Source organism: Rhinoraja longicauda, chromosome 31 (genome assembly GCF_053455715.1).
Source record: "Rhinoraja longicauda isolate Sanriku21f chromosome 31, sRhiLon1.1, whole genome shotgun sequence".
Classification (NCBI taxonomy): domain Eukaryota; kingdom Metazoa; phylum Chordata; class Chondrichthyes; order Rajiformes; family Arhynchobatidae; genus Rhinoraja; species Rhinoraja longicauda.
Genome location: NC_135983.1, coordinates 28984350 through 29001395, shown reverse-complemented (window position 1 = coordinate 29001395; position 17046 = coordinate 28984350). Strand labels below are relative to the sequence as shown.

Sequence of the window (17046 nt, the reverse complement as noted above, 5' to 3'; positions counted from 1 at the left end):
CTAATAAAGATGCTAGTTAATGTTTACTGAAAGCACACAAGTCAGGATCCGTCATCATCAATAACTCACTAATTTTATTAAAATGCAACCGATGATGCAACCATGAGCCAATGAGGCGAGCAAGAAAAACTCAAAAAGCTTTTTATATTTGCAGCATTTTGATTTTCAGGTAAGAAGGTTACTTTGAGCAGAACGTTGCTACAAGTCAGGAAAACCCTATAGATAATCGACAGCCTTTCCTTTGCAATGATCATGTTTCCATCTGAGAGTGGACATAGTTTGAACAGTTTCTTCAGATGAGCTTTCCCTCCACCCACCCTGTCCCTCAGACTCTGATAGAGAGACAGATCTCACAGCTGGTCAAGACCAAGCCAATTCCAAGGAAACAACAGCAATTTGACAATTCCCTGCCTAAGCAGATTTTTCTTTGTGAATTCAGTATTTCTAATATTATTAAATAAATAAAGGTTCAAAGTTCTAAAGCATTTTGAAGAACATGTTTATTTTTTCATGAAATGCAACATATGAGCATAGGCTTGGAAAGGTTAAAGTCAGCCGGGGCTCACAATCAACTGAAGTCTGAAGAAGGGTCTCGACATGAAGTCACATATTCCTTCTCTCCAGAGATGCAGCCTGACCCACTGAGTTACTCCAGCTTTCTGTGTCTATCAACTGTTACTTCGAGCCTCCCTGCTGTAAAGAGTGCACGTGTGGAGAGATGATGGGCGAGGTCTTAGAGGACACAAGGACCAACGTTGATCAATTTAACGACCTTTTCAAATTTGGATACCGTTATCTAATAATGCTCACATAGCTACTTTGAGATCCTATTGTCCATAGATCAGCTGTTGTCTGTCCTATAATTTTGCCGAAATTTTAAAAGCCTTTCCTTGGATGTAAACTGCCGTGAGAAGTTCCATGGCTGTGAAAATCCTACACAAACCCAAATCACCTCATAACACAGGAACAACAAATCTTTGCCTCAGAAGCCCAAGGGTCTTCATCCTTGCACGGGGCCATAACTCAATATGGCACTGACGCTTCCAACAACACGAGTCTTAAAACTACAGATTATTTATAAACAATGCCAACCAGTTCTCAGAAGATCAAGAATGTTCATGATTTAAGGTTTTTTTTGTAACTTTGGTTGCCAAATATATCTTTCATCTGTTTTTTTTCCTGGTTAAATTAGAATCTGGTTGGCACATCATGTTCCCACGTTGTTCTCATTTATGAACCTCGTTCTGCGCCAACATGAAAGTATGAAGGTCTCCTTTCTGCTGACAATGGATTGACAGGTAGGTCAGGTCAGATCTACAACTGATAGCATAGATTAAATAACAAATCATTGCTGCGTAATTGCTACTGGATTTCAGGCCAGGCTCACTCCCGACAGCACATCTTTGCTCCACACACCAAATATAATTATACATAAAGACCTAACAGCCAATCATTAACAGAAGATTGCAAAGGTCTCATACATAAAGTGATAAAACTAAACCATAATGACACCGCACGTTATAGAAAATTATATTGCAAAGACATATGTCAATGGAGGAAAGGAAGTTAGAGGCCATAGAGTTTCACACACAATAATAAGGCTATTGCAATAAGTTTATTTTTGTTACTGCAAGCTAAAGTACTAAAAGCTGCAGATTACATTGTTTAATAGATTGCACAAGTGTCAATCGAAGTGATACTTGTCGATTGCAATGGGCACAGCCGTTAAAGTAACAACCGCTCTTTAGGAGAAATGATGTCCTATTACTGCACGGAGGTTTCATGGAAACAGGACAGCTTTTTTTTAGATTGTCAATCTCTAAAGGAACTTGTAAGTGGTTGTTTGGTTCCTCATCAAATTTGCACTGTCACCAATTTGGGCCTCTTAACGAAATAGTGTTCACTAATTCATCACTCATGTTATGTCCAATTGATGTTGTGGAAATGTGTATGAAGGAACTGCAGATGCTGGTTTTACACATGGAAGATAGACACAAATAGCTGGAGTAACTCAGCGAGACACACAGCATCTTTGGAGAGAAGGAATAGGTGATCTTTCTTCACCCATTCTTTTTCTCCAAAGTCGCTGCCTGTCCCACTGAGTTACTCTAGCATTTTGTGTCTATCTTTGATTTAAACCAGCATCTGCAGTTCCTTCCTCCACCATTCATTCACTGTTGCTTGGCCACCATCCTGGAACTCCCTAGCTAACCCCGTGGTAGCGGTTTGAGGCAGCAGCTCACCACCATCTTCCTGAGGGCAATTAGGGATGGGCAATGGCATGCTGGCTCAGCTTGCAGCCTGAAGGTCACATCCTTCAAATGAGTAAAAACAAATAGGTTTGCTAAAATGTTCTGTAGTTCTTCTTTTTGACGATGACTTGCTTTCACTGCAGTGTTGTGGGTTTCAAGGTTAATGGAGGAACCACAGACCCTGTCACAAGTGAGACAGGAGTGCTGGAGGGAGCAACTGGGTAGATGGTGTAGGAAATGATGCACTCCTCCTAGTGCATCCTCCTTTTACGCTAGTCATCTGTACAGGGCAGGCGCCTGGGTTTGAGGTTGTTGGTTCTAATGCGATGCTCCTTTTACGCTGGACATCTGTACAGGGCTAGGGCCTGGGTTTAAGGTTGTTGCTTCTAACGGTGCTCCTTTCCCAGCTTCAACGTGGCCTTGGGTCAGGAATTCTTAGTAAAGAGTGGCAATGTTGCTCTTGTTCCAAGGTAGTTTAAAGAACACCCATGAATCATTTTCTCTGTCCACTTGGTAATTTCCTTCTGTTTCAGAACTCAGAACAGATTGTTTCATGAGTCTAGTGTCAAACTTCAAATTTGTTTTTAAAGCGCAATATTGACAAATGTTGAGATACTCCTGCCCTATGAACTGGCAGAGAGCACAAGCAACTCAACATTTGGCTTTGAGGCTAAGTATCTCAGAGCCATAAAAATCTCGTTAATCGTAATTCCACTGCAAGACAGAGTTTCTGCCACCCAACTCCTGTGACCCTGGTTCAATCCTGACCTTTGGTGGTGTGTGTGTGCAGTTGTCCATGACACTGTACGGGTTTCCTTTAGATGAACACATGAAATGGTCGGCCACCTGGCACTTATACCTACCAAACCATTCAAAATGACCAATTCCTCTGGTGCCAGCGCCTCTTAGGGGCGGCACAGTGGCACAGCGGTAGAGTTGCTGCCTTAATGCGCCAGAGATTCGAGTTAGATCCTGACTATGGTGTTGTTGGTATGGAGTTTGTACATTCTCCCTGTGACTGTGTGGATTTTCTCCAGGCGCTCTGGTTTTCTCCCACACTGTGAAGACGTACAGATTGTCAGCAAGACAAAGGAGATAGTGATTGACGTCAGGAAGTGTAGCGGTCCACATACCCCAGATAGCGATGGGCTTCAGGAAGTGTAGCGGTCCACATACCCCAGTTTGCATTGATGGTGCTGAAGAGATGGTTGAAAACTTCAAATTCCTTGGAGTCAATATCACCAACAATTTCTCCTGGACCACCCATACTGAAGCAACGACCAATAAGGCACACCAACACCTCTACTTCCTTAGAAGGCTTCGGAGATTCGGCATGTCCCCTACAACTCTCACCAACTTCTACAGGTGCACCATAGAAAGCATTTTATCAGGATGCATCACAGCTTGGTTTGGGAACATTTCCATCCAAGACTTCAAGAAATTGCAGAGAATTGTGGACGCAGCCCAGACCTCATTTATACCTCACGCTGCCTCGGCAAGGCCAGCAGCATAATCAAGGACGAGTCGCACCCCGGCCACTCCCTCTTCTCCCCTCTCCCATCGGGCAAAAGGTACAGAAGTGTGAAAACGCACGCCTCCAGATTCAGGGACAGTTTCTTCCCAGTTGTTATCAGGCAACCAAATCATCCTACCACAACCAGAGAGCAGCACTGAACTACTATCTACTTCATTGGTGACTGTCAGACTATTCTTGATCAGACTTTGCCGGCTTTATCTTGCACTAAACGTTAATGGAATGTGTTATTGGAAAGACTGAGTTCAATATGCATTTGTGGAACAAGCTGCATTGAGTGAAACAGTTAACATTCATGTCGATTACCTTTCATCACAGCATGACAAGTTAGAGATGTAATAAATGTTGACCTGCACAGAGGAGAAAGAGGTAAATAAAGTAAAGAAGAGGATGGTGACAGGATGGCGACCATGAAAGGCTGAGCGACACAGCAGTTGAAAGAATCTGGCAAAGACCCATGAATAATAAGGAGGAGGAAGACATAAAAGCTGAAATTACCAGAAGGGAAGAGAGAGACATGTGCAGGAAACATGATGGTGAGGGCTATAAAGGCAGGTTATCTGAAACGGCAAATCCAGGGAAAAAACCCTTTCAGCCAGCGCAGTAATGGACCAACAATGCAAGTGGTGGATTGATAGATCGCAGGGATTTGCAGAAAGATAGTGGCTGAGGAGGGACTAAACATATTGTGAAGGCAGTAACTCAAGGGTTGTATTAAATCATAAATAACAGTCCTGAATTTAGTCTCAAATCTGTAATGAATTGGTTGGTTAGTTTTATCTTAGGCAGAGAAGCAGACGAATAGTATGGCATTGCAGTGGTCAGGTGCTGCCTTACAGCCCCAGAGACCCGGGCTCCATCCTGGCAGTGGAGTTTGTACGTTCTCCCCGTGACCAGCGTGGATTTTCTCCGGGTGCTCCGGTTTCTTCCCACATTATAAAATAATCCAGGTTTGTAGGCTAATTGGCTTGGTAAAATTGTACACTGATGAGCCAAAACATTATGACCTGATAAGCCGAAACATTATGGCCACCTGTCTAATATGCTGTTGGTCCTCCGTGTGCAGCCCCATACGCAGCAGGGTGCGATGCACTGTGTATTGTGACACATTCCTCCCTTGACAACCATTAAAATCTTCTGTGACTTGTGCCACACTAGACCTTCTGTCGGTTCGGACCAGACAGGATAACCTTCGTTGCCCTCGTGCATCGAGGGCGCCCAACACCCTGTCTGTCGCCAGTTAGACGCTCCTCGGACCACTGTCGGTAGGTACACACTCACCACTGCTGACCGGGAGCACCCCACAAGCCTTGTCGTTTCAGAGATGCTCTGACCCAGTTGTCTGGCCAGAACAATTTGGCCCTTGTCAAAGTTGCTCAGATCTTTACTCCTGCCCATTTCTCCTGTATCCAACACATCAACTTCAAGAACTGACCGTTCACTTGCTGCCTAATACATCCCACCCCTTGACAGGTGCCATTGTAACAAGATAATCAATGTTATTCACTTCACCTGTCAGTGGTCATAATATTTTGGCTGATCGGTGTATATTGTACCTAGTGCATGAAGGATGGTGTTAGTGTGTGGGGATCACAAGTTGGTGCAGACTCAGTGGGCTGAAGGGCCTGTTTCCGTGCTGCATCTCTAAACTAAAAAGGCTATGTGCCAGCCTGTCACCAACAATGCACCCAATCCCAGTACACCAATCACACACCACTGTTTTATCCCTCCTGACATAATCACCAGCTGACCACACCACCGTTGGCAATTAAATCACATCCCAATTGGAATCACTACTTTTAAGATTATTTTTAAAAAAGTGTAAATTAAAGATTTGAAATAAGACAGAGGCTCCCTAAACTCTTGCAAAATTAACAACCAACCAGAGTTATTAAACGAGTCATTTTTAAAGATAGAACAAATCACCCCGAAGTGCCTTTATTTTAATTCTGTGAAAATCTCAAGGCACTTCACCATGGCCACAGCCCTGTGTACATCACAAACCAACTAAAGATGTTTACTCATTTGAAGCTTTTAATCCCTCAGCCTAGAGAGTTCACCCATCATAAATGAGGTTGCAATGACTGTTTACATCACAAACTGTTACATCACAAGTGTAGTACAATCCCACCAGTCTCAGCAAAAAGGCTGTCTGTGAACAGAACTGGAAAACAATACCAACGGGGCAGTGTGATGTTAGGGCAGAAAGCAGATTCTTTATGGTTGGGAACACAAGCACAATAGGAATGATACTGCCATTTTGCAGTAAACCCTCGTTATAATGGAGCATGGGAGGGAGGGAGGGGGCGGGAGGACTGGTGCCTGTTATAACCGAGTAATGTATTATCATTGTTTAATAGTAGAAACAAATAACTGCAGATGCTGGTTAATATTGAAGAGGAGATAAAGTTCTGGAGCAACTCAGCAATATCTCTGGAGCATATGGACAGGTGATGTTTCAGGTCAAGACCCTTCTTCAGACCCTTGGTCTGGAACTGGGCCTACAATGCAGGTGAGTTGACGGTCCTGGCCTGCGGGTGGCCAGGGGAGAGGCGAGGATCGGCGGAGTCAATGCTCACGGTCCCCTGGCGGTGGATGTGCAAGAAAGGGTTGATGATGCCAGGCGCGGCTGGGAGGTGGCGCAAACCGGGGGTGGCAAGCGGGCAGCCAGGGACAGCAGCCATTGGCTGGTCTGTCCGCTATGACCAAAATCCATTATGAAGAGGTCCATTAAAACGAGGGTTTATTGTACATCAAGTCAGGGAGTAAAACATACATTGAAAATGCAACATACATCCTTTCCAACATTGGGGCATGTACAGGTAATCAGACTGATTATATTTAAGTGTAAAGTTGTACATTTCCAAATGGGAAAATATGGTGAAAAGTTTGTTTGAAAGAAAATGGGGTTAACAGAAAAGATTGTGCCAGTAAGCAGATTCTTGAAGTTCGGAGAGAAAGTTTAATTAAGGAAGTGGGATTGTGTAATAGTGAACAGTGAAAGCATGCTTCATTGAGACACAACTTGGATTTCCCCAGTGCTGGAGTAATGCGAGCAGGTTCAAGCTCATTATATTAAATACAGAAAGCGGCATGGCAAATATAAATTGAATGAGACAGGACAATGAAGTAGCAAGGTTGTGATAAAAATTAAGGGATTTTCAAGAGATCTTAATTTAAAGGTTTACCAATCCAAAACTAGATAGATTATAAGAATGCTCTATCACAAATGCCCAAGGGTGAATGAATCATTTGTGAGGTTTTTGATAAGGAAAATATTAAGAGCAGAAAAGATGACATTTAATGTATTACAGAGCTAGTGGGAAAAACCTTGATTCTTCCTGAACCCATAAGAACTCTTATTCATGCAAATTATATTGCATCGCCAATATTATTATGCCTCGCCAACAGTCTGTCTGTCTCTTCCTTCTCTGTTGTTTTGTTTAGTATGTGTTAAAATGTTTTTAATGTTCTTTAGCTTGTTTTATATGTGTGTGTGTGTGTGTGTGTGTGTGTGCGCGCGCGTGCGTGTGTGTAAACGTTTTAAAATCTCTTACCTCGATGGAGAAGCGGTTTCTTTCCGTATCGTATCCCCGTCCGCACTGCGGCCTAACATCGAGGAGTTGGCGGCCTCTGCTGGAGACCGACTTCGGGAGCTCCAACCGCGGGAGCCTGCGGACTTACCACCGTGGAGCTGGCGATCCCTTTGCCACGGATCGTCCTCGGAGCTCCCACCGCGGTTGCCTGCAGACTTTAACATCATGGAGTTCGTGGTCTCTAGTTAGAGACCGACTTCGGGAGCTCCAGGCCGCAGGAGCTTCGACCGCCCCGACGTGGGGGCTTTGACCGCCGGCTGCGGGAGCTTCGATCGCCCCGGCTGCGGATAGTTCGACTGCCCAGACCACGGGAGAATGAGGAAGAAGATTGGACTTTATTGCCTTCCATTACAGTGAGGAATGTGGGGAATCCGCTGTGGTGGATGTTTATGTTAACTTTTATGTAGTTGTATGTCTTGTTGCTTTTTGTTTTAGTTTGGCTGGATGGTAATGCAAATATCACTGTACCTCAATTGGTACACATGACAATAAACTGACCTCTGAACTTTTATATGTTTCTATAGCGTGCTAAATATTAAACTAGAGTTAAAAGCAACAGGATTGAAGTTAAATTATTTTAATGTACTTAATACTGCTGCCTAAAGTTTCGGCCGCAGGCAACACACGCACTATACCCAACAAAGACACACTTTCTTTTAATAAATATATTCCAGATTAGTCAATTATAGAGAACCTCGGGATTTCACTTAAAACTATCGCTGCATTTTAAATAAAAGTCAGCAATATCTCATTAGCAAAATTATGAAAACTCTCAGGTCAACTTCTAAAATACAAAATACATGGAGGCTTAATGTGGGAAAGGAATGGTTAGCTTTTATTTCATGGTGCTGTCATGTCATGTTTATGTACTTACTGAATGAGTATTTGGGCATAAACAGACATGGGATGGACAATGGGTGACGGTTTCAATCAAGGAAGGTAGACCCGTCCCAGAGCCTGATGTCTGCATCCCCTCCAATAAGCCCCTGCTTCATTACAGACAATTATTGAATCATTATAATTGGTCAAGTGAGATTGGATGGAGGCGACTGGGCTGGAGAATGAAAATGCTGGAATGGCTTCAGGCTTGCAAAAGAAATAGACAAGGGTCCCAACTCAAAAACGTCACCTTTCCATGTTCTCCAGAGATGCTGCCTGACCCGCTGAGTTACTCTAGCACTCTGTTAAACGTCACCTATCCATGTTCTCCAGAGATGCTGCCTGACCCGCTGAGTTACTCCAGCACTTTGTGTTTATTTTTAACAAAAAACATTGTTTTAAAAAAAAATAGCACATGGACAGAACCAATGCAAGTTAGGGAGTTCAGGGACAGCAACCAAACAGAACCTGGTACAGGATGGGACGAGGACCTGAGAGTTTAATTTACATCAAGCGGCAAGAGAGCTAAGTGTTTAATTGTCATATAAGTACATGAGTTGTAGGAGCAGAATTAGGCCATTTGGCCCATCAAATCTACTCTGCCATTCAATCATGGCTAATCTATCTTTCAACCCCTTTCTCCTGCCTTCTCCCCATCACAGCCATACTAATCATGAATCTATCTATCTCTACATTAAAAATATCCATTGACTTGGCCTCCACAGCTGTCTGTAGCAATGAATTCCATAGATTCACCACCTTCTGACTAAATAAATTTCTCTGCATCTTTCTAAAGGTATGTCCTATTCTGAGGCTCTGGCTTCTGGTCCTTCATTCTCTCACTTGTAGAAACATCCGTACATCCTGACAACGGATAATTAAATTCTTACTTGCAGCAGCATACAAGGTTTGTAAACACATAGATAATGCATAATGAAAGTTCAATAAATGTACGAGTAGTTAGCCAGCTAGTCCGAGTGGATTCTGGAAGGCAACACTATTTGTGTCTGCCATGTCCCTCCGTGAATCCCTATTCTAGCTACCCTCTTAGATGGCTCATTTAAAACAATCACAATTCTCAATAAAATTGTCGCCTTGTAGTTACGCTGACCACAAAGCACAATATTTTATTTACCTTGCCTTGAACTTTTTTCTTGTTGAGTTTGACTCGGATGGGGCAATGGCATTAATTGCAGATTTCCTACAAGATGGTTAGTATTGATGACTTGTGCTACAACACGGCACTCCTCTCCTCCACCCCCCTTTCTCTGCATCTGCTAAACACCTTAACTTTTATTTTTCAGATATAATGAAAGACCTGAAACGTTTAGCATTTTTCTAGACCCGCTCCTTGCAGCACTGGCAGTTTCACACTGGATTTCCAGCACTTTTTGGCTGTGTTTTGCATTCCATCCATCCGCTTGGCTGCTCCCATCCTCACTAATGAGCACAGAAAAGCTCACACACTGGAAACTTAGACATCTGACCCTTCATACAATGAAGCACTTATGAAAATACACAAAACACATCTACTTTTTATCTGGTACGGAGATGAATTAATGCTATTACTAAGCAACTATTATTAAGATACATTAAATTCCTGTTTTCAACTTTTCCATTTTTCCCATGCCCACATCCTCGATCAGATCACAACATGCTAATCCACTGGCACAACAGTAATGGGTCACACATTACAATTACACATGGCCCAAAGGCTTGTTTATGCTGAAAAAAAGTTTGCAGTTCCTTTGACCCTCCGTAGTATGGATATTTGATCATGCCAAAGTGCCCAATGTCCCAGGAGTTCACATGACTGCAATTCACTGAATGAATTTAAAAGTGAGTTAGATAGAACTCTAAGGGCTAGTGGAATCAAAGGATATGGAGAGAAGGCAGGCACAGGTTACTGATTGTGGATGATCCGCCATGATCACAATGAATGGCGGTGCTGGCTCGAAGGGCCGAATGGCCTCCTTCTGTACCTATTTTCTATGTTCCGATGTTTCTATGCAGGGGTGGAGAGAAGCAGTGTGATCATGGTATGAGGAATCCGTTTCACATCACACTATCAGCTCAGTCTATCCTGACTTTTAAGTCAGAATAAACCGGAAATCACGAGCAGAAACATCTGGTTTCATTTCCCGAGTTATACACAAACTCCATATTTAAGCAGTTCCTTCTATGCTGAAATTATATTTCACCATTGCTTGCCAAATGTCTCTCCTCCAAAGAAATAAAAGAAATAATTTATTTTTCACCAGCCCCACAGCTAGCTGAGTGAGGCAGCACCGTATCGTGCTGGAAACTCTGCAGCTGCAAGCAAAGACTTTCACTGTGACTTTATCACGTGACAATAAAGTGACTACAGAATTGAAATAAAGTATTCAATTCAATGAAGTATTCAATTCAGTTCTGACTGTATCCTTTTGATCATCTTCCATGGAGGCTGTCTGACTTGCTGAACGTGTATTTCTACATGTCTCCTTTTCATTTCCCATTTCCAACATCAGTAGTTTCTTTTTTTTATTGCTTTGCTTATAATGGCATAGCACCCCACAAGGAACAGTCCAGCTTACCATAGCAGTGAGGTATTTATTCACATAATGCTGGAGTAACTCAGCAGCTCAGGCATCTCAGGCGAGAAGGAATGGGAAACGTCACTCATTCCTTCTCTCCTGAGATGCTGCCTGACCTGCTGAGTTACTCCAGCATTTTATGAATAAATACCTGCGATTTGTACCAGCATCTGCAGTTATTTTCTTACACTACTTATAGCAGAGAGGTAGATATTTCCCTTTCACATCCATAAGCAGTGGGCTATTCAGATCCTGTCATACCTTTTAATGAGATTGAATCTAGCTCCACAGACCACTTTGCCCATATCCCTTAATACTTCAAGAAAACAACATTTAGCAATCGCAGAATGCCAATTAACTGATCTTGTGTGAAATGTCACCTCCACACTTCAATATTTCCAAATTTTACTTTTCATAGAACTGGCACTAATCTTTCTCGGTCTAGTTCTAGATACCACAACTGCTGCTTAACCCTAACCCTAACTTCTGTAGTCAGTTCACTTCAAATCAGTGATCCTATCATCCCCTTAATCTAAATTCCAGGGAATACATACCGAGTTTTCCTCCTTAAAATGTGACCCTTTCTGTTGAGACACTATTCTGATTGGTCTCTCCATTATTCTTTCCAAAGTTGGGATACAGTAACATGGCACCCACATTTCTCATTATTGGTATAGATGCAACACAACCTCTGTAGGAAAGAACTGCAGATGCGAGTTTAAATAGAAGGTAGACACAAAATGCTGGAGTAACTCAGCGCGTCAGGCAGCATCTCTGGAGAGAAGGAACACAACATCTACTACTTTAATTATGAGGATTAAATATGAAGGGCAGGATGTAGTAGCATTTTTATTTATCTTCCGTGCCTGTCCATAGTATTTGAACAAATTTCTTCCTTAGATCCATTTGGCCTCCCATGTAGCTAGCTTTAAACCACCCAAGAATGCCCTGTTCTTTATCTTTGATGTCTTTTTTTCCCCTTTTTTTCCGGTCAATACAACAGATTGACCATACAGTTTTGAAAGTTAAATAGTGCAAAAAAACATTGTATCAAAAAAATAAAACAATATAATCACACATATTTTCTGACCGAAAAAAAAATAAAGGTGTAGGCAGAAGCCAAAGCTTATTATGCCTACCCATAATACTTAACAAAATATAATTTAAAAAAACACATCATAGGTCAGAAACAGATAAACAAAACATAGAAACACACATATAGTCAAGAACCATCATTTCTATCATACCAGTCATTTATCAGTGCTGATCACATATTTTATATCTTTCAAATATAATATTTTTGAACATTTTCTTGAATTTACACATATTACTACACTCTTTTAATTCATTGTTGCAACTATTCCATAAATTTACCCCTTTAACAGTCACACATCTATTTTTCACATTTGTTCTTGCCCTCATTGTTTCAAACATTGTTCTTTCTTTTGCTCGAAACATTATTTGTAGAATTTTAAAGTCTACTAGGTCCATAAATTTTAGGGCATATGATTTCATAAATAATGGATTGGTTGGGTCATTATAAGCAGCCTTATTGACAATTCTTATAGCTCTTTTTTGCAATATAAAGATGGAATTAGTGCTAGTTTTGTAGATGTTTCCCCATACTTAAGGGGTTGGAGAGGCTAGATGCGGGAAGATTGTTCCCGATGTTGGGGAAGTGCAGAACCAGGGGTCACAGCTTAAGGATAAGGGGGAAGTCTTTTAGGACCGAGGTGAGAAAACATTTCTTCACACAGAGAGTGGTGAGTCTGTGGAATTCTCTGTCACAGAAGGTAGTTGAGGCCAGTTCATTGGCTATACTTAAGAGGGAGTTAGATGTGGCCCTTGTGGCTAAAGGGATCAGGGGGTATGGAAAGAAGGCAGGTACAGGTTACTGAGCTGGATGATCAGCCATGATCATATTGAATGGCGGTGCACCTATTTTCTACTTCTACACAGTATGTAATATATGGAATAATGAGTGAGCAATATAACGTAGTGAATTTTGATTCAAGATGGCCTTATTGCAATGGATTTAGACAGTTTTGATTTGATATGTTTTATGTGAGGTTTCCAACATGTTTATGATCTATTATCACTCCCAAGAATTTATTTTCATACACTCTTTCAATTTCTACATCATTAATCATAAGTGTTACATCCAAATTTATTTTTCGATTTCCAAACACAATAAATTTTGTTTTACTTAAATTTAATGACAATTTATTAGTATCAAACCACTTCTTTGGGGTTTCCAATTCTCCTTTAACTGTGTCCAAATGTTGCTTCATGTTTTTCCCCGATCAAAATAAATTAGTGTCATCCGCAAATATAACTAAATGTAACAATTTTGACACCATACAAATATCATTTATATAGAGTATAAAGAGCTTTGGGCCCAACACCAAGCCTTGCGGAACCCCACAGGTAACCTTCATAAGTTCTGAATCAAAATTATTTACTTGAACATACTGATATCTGTTTTCAAGGTAGCTTCTTAACCAGGGGTATGATACGCCTCTAATACCAGATTTTTCTAGCTTATTCATCAGTAAACCATGATCTATGGTATCAAACGCTTTTTTGAGATCTATAAACACTCCCACAGTATATTCTTTATTATCAATTGCAGTTGAAATATTCTCTACTAGTTCCATTAGCGCTAGTGAGGTAGACCTTTTAGCTCGAAATCCATACTGGTATGTTATATTTATCAATAAAGATTTCAAGTCTTTGTACAAATAATTTTTCTAACATTTTTGAGAATTGAGGAAGCAGAGATATCGGCCTGTAATTTGAAAATAAATGTCTGTCTCCATTCTTGTAGACAGGAATGACTTTCGCTATTTTCATTTTGTTGGGAAATGTACCTGTGAGGAAGGATTGATTACATATATGTGTCAATGGTTTTACTATACATTCAATAATATTTTTGACTAGTGTCATATCAATGGAATTGTAATCAGTAGACTTTTTGTTACTGAATTTTTTAACAATATCAATGACTTCATTTTCGTGTACTCCACTGAGGAACATGGAGTGAGTATTTCTATCAGAGCTCTCATGTTCTGGACCTTCCTTGCTACTCGGTTTAGTAATCTCATTTGCTAAGGTAGGCCCAACTTTTACAAAGTAGTCATTAAATTCATCAGCAACCTCTTTTATGTTATTTATAGTTATATTATGATTTTTAACAAAGTAGCTAGGGTAATCTGCTTTCTCAATACCTGTTTTAGTTATGTTATTAATCGCTTTCCATGTTCCCTGAATATTACTTCTATTTTTTTCCAACAATTTGCTATAGTACTCCTTCTTGTTACATCTCATAATGCTTATCAATTTATTTTTGTATCTCTTATATTTATTTTCATTTTCTTTTGTTCTACATTTTAAGAATTTCCTGTAGAGTACATTTTTCTTCTTGCATGCATTCAGCCTGCAAGTCTAGAATGCAATATTACATATTTCTCTAAATGTAACTAATTCACTTTATCTAGTATTTTTATACTTACAACTGCATTGCCGATGATACAAATGAAGTTTTTATACTTGAAAACATGACTTACTCTCCCCTAATCTTGGTTATTAATAAATATGGTGAATAGTTAATACCACCAGCTTCTTGTGAGACACTCAGCAATTAAAGAACCCACTGATTGTCCCTACCATCTCAGCTTCTCTGCAAGATCAATAATTTCAGGTCGTATAACGCCAGTTTTTTATCATCTCTCTCTCAATAGTTTAGCTTTCAAAAATTCAGATGACAGTCTAATAAATCTAAACAGTACTTGTTCCAAGATACAAGCATATATATATGACAACCAAGGGAATTGTGGACTTCAGAAGTCATGAGATTTAAGTTCCCGCCCCAACATTAGTGAGTAGTAGAGTTCAACACCGCTGTAAGTAACAATATTTTGCAGTCGATTTAAATACTAAAGTGATAAGTTAATTTACTAATGTAAATTCTTTCTCTGCAAATTTCACAATGGTCCGGACTCAATCACTCGTAAAAACACACAACGCAGATGGATAGAGGTGCTAATGAAATGCTATAGGTGCTATAGTTATATTTCTGATACGTTGAGATGCTTTTGTTTAAAGATGACAGACTTAAGCTGGTCTTCAGATTTGACTCAGTAAGAAAGTATTCAGTAAACAAAGAATAAATAAATACAGCAGGAAAGTCAAGGTTTTTTATTTACACTGTATCTTGGGAGACCATAGTATAAAGTTGAACAGGTTATCAGGAATCTATTTGTGTGAGCATGATCCATATTAATTACACTCATTGAATGCTACAATGACAAGATTAGCTAGTGCACAATTCATTCTGCACCAGCCACAGAGGTTTATCGTGAGCACAACAATAAGTTTGGAAAGTGCAGGTGAAAACGTAGACTTGCTCAATCCAATTGCATCTACAATTGACAAGACCGTTCATTATCATACCTCTTGAATATTTTGAAGTGATATTTCTGAAACGCAACAGGCTTACGTGAGAAAACATAACGTGTATAGAAACGGAGTCAGTAATTAAATATAGCCTTTAAAAAAAAATCACAGGCCTGAACTTGGTCTGGAAATAAATACTTTCCCTGAATGTGACTGAATTGGGAACAATAGGGCGGCATGGTGGCGCAGCGGTAGAGTTGCTGCCTCACAGCGCCAGAGACCCGGGTTCCATCCTGACTACGGGTGCTGTCTGTATGGAGTTTGTACGTTCTCCCTACGGGTTTTTTACAAGAGCTTCGGTTTCCTCCCACACTCCAAAGACATACAGGTTTGTAGGTTAATTGGCTTGCTATAAATGTAAAATTGTCCCTAGTGTGTGTAGGATAGTGTTAATGTGTGGAGATCGCTGGTCGGCGCACACTCGGTGGGCCGAAGGGCCTGTTTCCGTGCTGTATCTCTAAATTAAAAAAATCTTCCAGAGAGTGATCCTGGGGATGATTGGGTTATTGAATGAGGTGTATTTGATGGCCCTGGGCCTGCAGTCACAGGAGAATGGGGTTGAGATAAAGAAGTCTCCTGTACAGACACTATTCCTATGCAAAAAGATAACACGCAAAACAAGTCTGATTTCTATCTTTTCTCTGATCTGATGAACAGGCCTTCAATTTGTGCTGTTAACTGTTTTGTCCTCCCACTGCTGCCTGCTTTGCCTAGTTTCTTCAGCATTTTCTATTTTTACATTTTAAAAAGTAAAAAAGTAAAAAGCAGTTTGTCCTCTGAAGACATTACATAATCCAAATGTGTAAGGAGAAACTGCAGATGTTAGTTTAAACTATAGATGCAATTTTTTGCGTCTGTCTTTTGTATAACCCAAATCAGGAGAATGTGCAGCTTCCGCCAGCCACCTCAGGCCACCTCTAAAGCAACTTTGCACCACATTCCCAGACTGAAAGCTGCATAGAGGGCAAACGGCCCGTTATGTGGAGAAACATCAAAGGAAATGACACCGGGGTGTAAGAAAATAACTGCAGATTATGGTACAAATCGAAAGTATTTATTTCACAAAATGCTGGAGTAACTCAGTAGGTCAGGCAGCATCTCAGGAGAGAAGGAATGGGTGATGTTTCGGGTCGAGACCCTTCGCCGGACCCATTCCTTCTCTCCTGAGATGCTGCCTGACCTGATGACACCAGGGTGGGCGCTTCGCCCTCCACGTAGTCAGCCATTCATTGCAAGGTCATGAGTTCCAAGAGCAGAATTAGGCCATTCGGCCCAGTCTCAAAATGCTGGAGTAACTCAGCGGGACAGGCAGCATCTGTGGAGGGAAGGGATGGCTGACGTCTCGGGTCGGGACAACTTCTTCAGACTCATTTTGCATCTATCTTCGGTGAATCTGAAGGAGGGTCTCGGCCCAAGACGTCGCCCATTCCATCTCTCCACAGTAGATGCTGCCTGTCCCGCTGAGTTACTGTCTCCAGCACTCTGTGTCTACCTTCGCCGTGTACAGTCACCGGCATCTGCACAGTTCCTTCCTACACATTCAATCTGCCTTTCCCTCTCAACCCCATTCTCCTGCCTTCTGCAACCGCTGACAGGCCGGGGCCTCTCCTGGCCCTCAGGGAGGGTCGCCTTACCTCACCTCATCCGGGCAGGGCCGGGCCGGGCCGCTCCGCTCGCTCCCTCAGCCGGCGCTCAGACCCACAGTGACCGCGACCTCCTCACTGGAGCGTCCGCGCCACATGCACGCCGTGGGG

General features: G+C 41.5%; 1 protein-coding gene across 5 annotated transcripts in view; it reads right to left on the bottom strand.

Annotated features, from left to right (window-relative positions):
• The window catches only part of slc31a1 (solute carrier family 31 member 1), a 49308-nt gene extending 32262 nt beyond the window's left edge, over positions 1 to 17046 (bottom strand). For 2 of the 5 annotated variants that reach the window (XM_078426468.1, XM_078426473.1), the window contains exon 1: positions 16927 to 17024. The gene's annotated coding sequence lies outside the window, so the exon portion shown is untranslated. Of the gene's footprint in view, positions 1 to 16926 lie in introns of all 5 variants that reach the window. The other 3 variants (XM_078426472.1, XM_078426471.1, XM_078426469.1) reach the window with 3 other exon arrangements.